The following is a 7,340-nucleotide window of genomic DNA, read 5'->3' on the forward strand; positions in this document are numbered from 1 at the left end:
ATTAGTGGCGAATGGTGAAAAGTGAACGCTCTGTATGTGCCCCTCTTCACAAAAGGTTACACTAAAGGGATTTAAATCAGGATATCGATTGATACGTCTAGACAGCGCTCTGCAATAAGTATCTTTTTGTGCTGAACACATATTAATTCAAAACAAATGAAATTTTGAATTTAAAAGGGTTGGGGCGGGCGTTGTCAGGGCAGCGCGCAGGGGTAGAAATGGCTAATTGGCAAACTGGTCGACGTTGAGCTCCATGCATGAGCAAACAAAATCGCTGATTGAACACAGAGCAAAAAGAACATAACTCTGATTTATGCTAGATATTGCAAAGTTCATAAATACATTATTTTCATCCATAAATTTCAGATACCATTCCTGATTTATTCTGTGCCGCAGCGGCGGCTTTTTATTTTTCGTTCGCAAATACCGTTATCTGCTCGGTGGGCTGTGGCGTTTCCGCAATTTTGGTCTGTGGAGGTGTGTGAAATAGGTGCTCACTGAAAATCCATGTACATTCAATAAAAAATGTATAGCCGGAATTTGTCAGTGAAACACAATACCTATATTCAATTAATTATCAAAATTTATTATGTCTCCTTCAAAATAGGGTCCATTTGAAGTAATACATTGTTTTCCAACGAACAACCCAGTTGTCAAAGAACTTTTTAAACGCATATTCCGGTATGGACTTCAACTTCTTCAGCGATTTTTGTTTTATGAATTCTATCCACTCGAAACGTGTGGTAATTTGAGTTTGGGAAAGAGGAAATGTCAGCAGGAGCCATATCTGGCGAATAGTGGTTCCTCGATGACATTCGTTCAGTCTTTCGTCAAAAATTCATTCACAATTATCATTTTATGTGATGGTGCATTATAGTGGTGCAAAATCCAAGAATTGTCCTTCCATAAATCTAGTCTTTTGTGGCGGATACTCTCTCTCAAACGCTTCGTAACGCCCAGGTAATATTGTCTGTTGACTGCTTCTCCATAGAAAGAATTTTGTATGAACAACACCACGTCAAAGAAAACAGTCAACATGACTTTGATTTTCGATCGACTGACGATTTTTATTTTATTTTTTTTTTGGTTTCGGCTCATTAGAAAAACGCAATTCCGAAGATTGTTGGCTCGTTTGCATGTTAAACTCGCAAACCCGTTATGATGCGTCGTCGATGAATTTAAAGGCCGAATTAGCTCGTTCATGCCTGTCTTTAGCAACATGTTTGTGATACTCTTCTTGAAGAAATTTTAGCTCATTTTTGGAACCAGCTTTAGTTCATATGCCAGCTCTCTCAAACTATAATGACCGTTTGCAAGCACTATTTCCTTCACTTCATCGATGTTTCCTTCAGTTGAAGACGTTGTTGAAGAACCACGATCTCGATTTTTGAATGCTTTGTACCATTGGTATGCTTGAGTTTTCGATAAAATTGAATTACCGTACTGATTCAGCACAAGAAATTCCGTTGGTAGCACAAGATTTTATTCAAACTCTTTGTTCAATAACATTATCCATATTGAAAATGGCTGTAAACGAACTGCTTGACAGATGGTGCTCAAACCTCGCGTCAAAGTAGAGTACTAACCTTATAGGTACCAAAAAAGAAAAAATCTTTACGTGGAATTTTTACATGACAAATTCCAGATACTTTTTTGACAGCTTGTTTGTTTCATATCACCACCAAATTTATAATTTTCTAAATAAAAAAGGTACAACAAAGAAAAATCATGTGATCATAAATCATTGTTATTTAAAATATAGCTTTGACAATGATGTTGACTGTTTTAAACAATGATATACAGGGTGTACCAATATTTTAACCACTCATTTAACATCAAAAGCAGCAACTTTTATCTAATAATTTTTTTCGAAACCTTTTGAGTTTATAAAATACTATACCTATATTCTTTAAAATTTTTTTTATTGAAGCAGAAACCAATTAACGTTAGTATAAGGTTTGCTTTTACATCAGCCTCAATCTGTTTTCAAACTGCCAGATGTACCTACTCGGTCATTAAGTTGTCACGTGCTTTCAGCGAGTCTAAGGTGTCACAAATCAATTGGTGTAATATCTCTGATAGTTTCAAATCAGTCCTCAACCACTGTAGAAACACACCTATAGTATTTAAGCTAACAGAATTATTTAAAACCAAAATTTTGTTAAAATGGCGACGACAATCTAATTTTACATTAAAGATGTCAATCTCGGTTACAACGATTTACTCACTTTCTGTGAGCCATAGCCTTTTACTCTTCTTACTTACTTTTCTTTAATTCATAGGCACCTTGTTAGCTTTAAATTAATGGGTGTCAAGCAGATGTCATTTGTATACTGTTACAGAAATACATATTTTAAAATATTGTTACATAAATACATATTTTAAAATAATTATAAATAACATAACATATTTTTCTTTTCTCAAATTTAATTTTTTTTAAGTTTACTAAAATCATTTCATTACATCTTCCTTTTGCTAGTTTGTTGCCTTAAAGCATGAAATACCAAATATTTTGTTATGCGTTAATTCTTTTAAATAATTGTTTTTTTTTGGGTTAGTCATAATGGGGATTGTAAGAAGCTCATTTTGGACTATATAACTTTGATTAATTGTTAATCTTATAATATCACCATATTCTCCAGACAATATTAAACATCCTCGGTAGTATAGTGGTCAGTATCCCCGCCTGTCACGCGGGAGACCGGGGTTCGATTCCCCGCCGGGGAGGACTTTTTTTTATTTCATATATTATCAATATCCATCCGCTTTCTTTATTTTACAAAACAATTTGAATATGGAATATTATGCTGGTATTACTATCACTAAAGTGCATCTTTTAACTACATTTATTCATTCAAACAATGAAAATTTCTGGATCTACATGCTATTATTTGCGTTCATTGGCCCGAAATATCAAGAATACCGATTTTTAACTAAAATTATTTTTTATACTGTTTCGACATAATATATGCAAATCCACATAAATATCACGTATAAGAATTCTGTGAAATTACAGCGACAATCATTTGAATTGGTGTTGGCTTGTGTTTGTTAAAGAATAAAAGTAAAAATCCATAGTGAAGTAAAAGTGACTCATTATTTTATAATATTATGAACAGAAACTATACATTCAATCCAGGTGCAGAATATTTATACAACTATTGCACAAAATAATAATTGTTTTTGGCACGCAATCTGAAACTGAAAATTGACAAGACGCCAGAAACTCCTTTCTGCACGAATTACATATCTAATATTACAATATTTTTTCTACGATATGAATACTTATTTCAAAAGGAAATAAATCATTTTGTCTAGCTGTCAACGTGACGCAACATAAAATAATACATGAATGTATGAGACGTTTAGATGAATACAAACTCTATCTTTTTAAACTTTATTATTAATTTTATACATTATTAGTCCTTGTTATTAGTAGTAATTTTGTTTCGGAAATAAGAAGTCTAGCCAGGTGAGGGAGGATAATAATCTGTTTTTTTTTGGCACAAAAATGACGTATTGACAAAGCTGAGTGTGCGGCCGCTATACATATATGTGTATGTGTTTAGAAATCCTGAAAACATAAAAAGAAACCATATAAACATCACAAAACTATAATATAGTCACTTTTCTAAAAAATACGTCACAAGCTCTACGTTTTAAATTTACTTCAACTTCAGGGACTTAAAAAAATGATAGGCGGCTGTCAAGGGTAAAAAGCGGTATCCTATTTCAAACTGGATTATAATAGGATCAATTACACTGAAAAAAAAATATCCTTGCATACTCGATCTAATCACGAATTTGTACCAATTTCAAGCAACTGACCCCACTGTAGCTCAGTAGTCACTGAAATGAAACATTTCAAAAAATGCAATGCTTCGGATTTTAATAAAAAATCTGCAACTGTGTACATTCAAGATTGACGTAACCCAGGAATTGAAACCAGACGACCATTTCATGCGCCGGAGATTCGTTGAATGGATTTTGAAGAATCAAAAAGTGGACAGTGATTTTGCTAAGAAAATCATTGTTATCTACGAGGCACATTTCCATTTTAGTGGACAAGCAAAACTGTCGAATTTGGGGAAGAGACAACCCTCGGGTCATTCAAGAACTGGGTATCCAAGAGTGACAGTGTGGTGTGGATTTTACGCCAATGGGATGATTGGCCTGTTCTTTTTTAAAAATGAGGCTGGAAACGTAGTGACTAAATGGAAATCGAGAAATACCCTTGAACTTTTTATGGGCTCATTTGGATGGCATGGATTTGGAACACATGTGGTTCCAGCAGGATGGTGCCATCTGCCATACGGCACGTAAAACTATTCACTTGTTACGGTAGAAATTTAATGGACGACTTTTCTCAGATCATGCGATTTTATGTCATGCGACTTTTTCCCGTGAGTATGAAANGAAAGAGGAAATGTCAGCAGGAGCCATATCTGGCGAATAGTGGTTCCTCGATGACATTCGTTCAGTCTTTCGTCAAAAATTCATTCACAATTATCGTTTTATGTGATGGTGCATTATCGTGGTGCAAAATCCAAGAATTGTCCGTCCATAAATCTGGTCTTTTGTGGCGGATACTCTATCTCAAACGCTTCGTAACGCCCAGGTAATATTGTCTGTTGACTGCTTCTCCATAGAAAGAATTTTGTATGAACAACACCACGTCAAAGAAATAGTCAATGATTTTGATTTTTGATCGACTGACGATTTTTATAACTTTTTTTTTTGGTTTCGGCTTAGAAAAACGCAATTCCGAAGATTGTTGGCTCGTTTGCATGTTAAACTCGCAAACCCGTTATGATGCGTTGTCGATGAATGTAAAGGTCGAATTAGCTCGTTCAAGCATGTCTTCAGCAACATATTTGCGATGCTCTTCTTGAAGAAAATTCAGCTCTTTTTTGGAACCAGCTTTAGTTCATATGCCAGCTCTCTCAAACTATAATGACGATTTGCAAGCACTATTTCCTTCACTTCATCGATGTTTCCTTCAGTTGAAGAACCACGATCTCGATTTTTGAATGCTTTGTACCATTGGTATGCTTCAGTTTTCGATAAAATTGAATTACCGTACGTCTTTACCAATATTTTCACTGATTCAGCACAAAAAATTCCGTTGGTTGCACAAGATTTTATTCAAACTCTTTGGTCAATAACATTATCCATATTAAAAATGGCTGTAAACGAACTGCTTGACAGATGGTGCTCAAACCTCGCGTCAGAGTAGAGTACTAACCTTATAGGTACCAAAAAAAAAAATCTTTACGTGGAATTTTTACATGACAAATTCCAGATACTTTTTTGACAGCTTGTTTGTTTCATATCACCACCAAATTTATAATTTTCTAAATAAAAAAGGTACAACAAAGAAAAATCATGTGATCATAAATCATTGTTATTTAAAATATAGCTTTGACAATGATGTTGACTGTTTTAAACAATGATATACAGGGTGTACCAATATTTTAACCACTCATTTAACATCAAAAGCAGCAACTTTTATCTAATAATTTTTTTCGAAACCTTTTGAGTTTATAAAATACTATACCTATATTCTTTAAAATTTTTTTTATTGAAGCAGAAACCAATTAACGTTAGTATAAGGTTTGCTTTTACATCAGCCTCAATCTGTCTGCCAGATATACCTACTCGGTCACTTATGTTGTCACGTGCTTTCAGCGAGTCTAAGGTGTCACAAATCAATTGGTGTAATATCTCTGATAGTTTCAAATCAGTCCTCAACCACTGTAGAAACAGACCTATAGTATTTAAGCTAACAGAATTATTTAAAACCAAAATTTTGTTAAAATGGCGACGACAATCTAATTTTACATTAAAGATGTCAATCTCGGTTACAACGCTTTACTCACTTTCTGTGAACCATAGCCTTTTACTCTTCTTACTTACTTTTCTTTAATTCATAGGCACCTTGTTAGCCTTAAGTTAATGGGTGTCAAGCTGATGTCATTTGTATACTGTTACATAAATACATATTTTAAAATATTGTTACATAAATACATATTTCAAAATAAGTAATTATAAATACATTTAACATATTTTTCTTTTCTCAAATTTATTTTTTTTAAGTTTACTAAAATCATTTCATTACATCTTCCTTTTGCTAATTTAGTGCCTTACATAAGCATGAAAAACCAAATATTTCGTTATGCGTTAATTTTTTTAAATAATCGTTTTTTTTTTTTGGTTAGTNTGCCCGCAGTGGACGATCCATCGCGATAGGGGATTCGCGGCCTTGATCCGCGGTTGATTCCCGGGTTTTTTATACGATTCTTCTTCCTCTTCTTGGCCGGTGCTCCCCTGCAAGGCCGGGGACCATTGGAAAGTTGGTCGATTTCTTGACTGGATGGTGGCTGCTGGCTTGTTGTCGGCTTCACATCGGTCGTCCTCGATGTGGTCCATCTCTTCTCCATCACCAGGGGGCGCTTTTTTGACGATTTGTGGATTTGTAATCGGCTGGCTTGGCTCAACTGCGGCTCTGCGATGTTGGAAATCTGAAACATAGTCGGTTTTGTTTGTTTCCTTTGGATACTGCTTCATCTTGTTTCGAGGCGGCTGGATGGTAGCCGGATTCGAAATCTTGTCGATTTTTTCTCTCTTCGCTCTGGTAGTGATATCAGCTTTGCGAATGGAAGCTTTATGCAAATTATAGCTTAGGATTTGGTTTGTGTTACTGGACATCGGACTTAGGACGTTGTCCGGGATTCTTGGATTCGGAATGGAAACTTGGGTGAAAATTTTACTTTTGCTCTCAAGGGAGGCTTTGACTTCCGTATTGGAAACTTTATGCAAATCCTGTCTCTTGCTTTGATTTTGTATCATAGGAACGTAGGTGAGGTTGCTACTGGCGGACTTAGCCTCCAGATTGGAAACATAGATGAAATTCTTACTTTCTCTCCTGACAGCGGCTTCGGCTTCAGGGTTAGAAACATTATGTAAGTTAATGCTTTGCCTTCGATTTCTTAGGTTGGAAATCGGATTTTGAGGTTTGGGTTGGAAACATAGGTGAAATTTTTACTTTCTCCTCTGACAGCGACTTCGTCTTCGGAGTTAGAAACATTATGCAATTTAAGGCTTGTGCTTTGATTTCCTATGTTGGAAATTGGGCTTGGAGCTCGGTGCTGGATTTTGAGGTTTGGATTGGAAACATGGGTGAAATTTTTACTTGGATTCGAAAGATAGTCGAAATCTGAAGCTCGCTCACTTTATACGACAGATCCTACTATAGGCGCAGAGTCCAAAAATATTTATACAACTATTGTACAAAATAATAATTGTTTTTTGGCACGCGATCTGAAACTGAAAATTGACAA

At 35.1% G+C, this 7,340-nt stretch overlaps 1 non-coding gene across 1 annotated transcript; it reads left to right on the forward strand.

Annotated features, from left to right (window-relative positions):
- The first annotated feature begins 2,655 nt into the window (after window positions 1-2,655).
- Window positions 2,656-2,727, forward strand: Trnad-guc. Its single transcript has one exon. It is a non-coding gene; the product is annotated as a tRNA-Asp (tRNA).
- The last annotated feature ends 4,613 nt before the right edge of the window (window positions 2,728-7,340 follow it).

Source organism: Anoplophora glabripennis, unplaced genomic scaffold (genome assembly GCF_000390285.2).
Source record: "Anoplophora glabripennis isolate ALB-LARVAE unplaced genomic scaffold, Agla_2.0 scaffold52, whole genome shotgun sequence".
In the NCBI taxonomy this organism is placed as follows: domain Eukaryota; kingdom Metazoa; phylum Arthropoda; class Insecta; order Coleoptera; family Cerambycidae; genus Anoplophora; species Anoplophora glabripennis.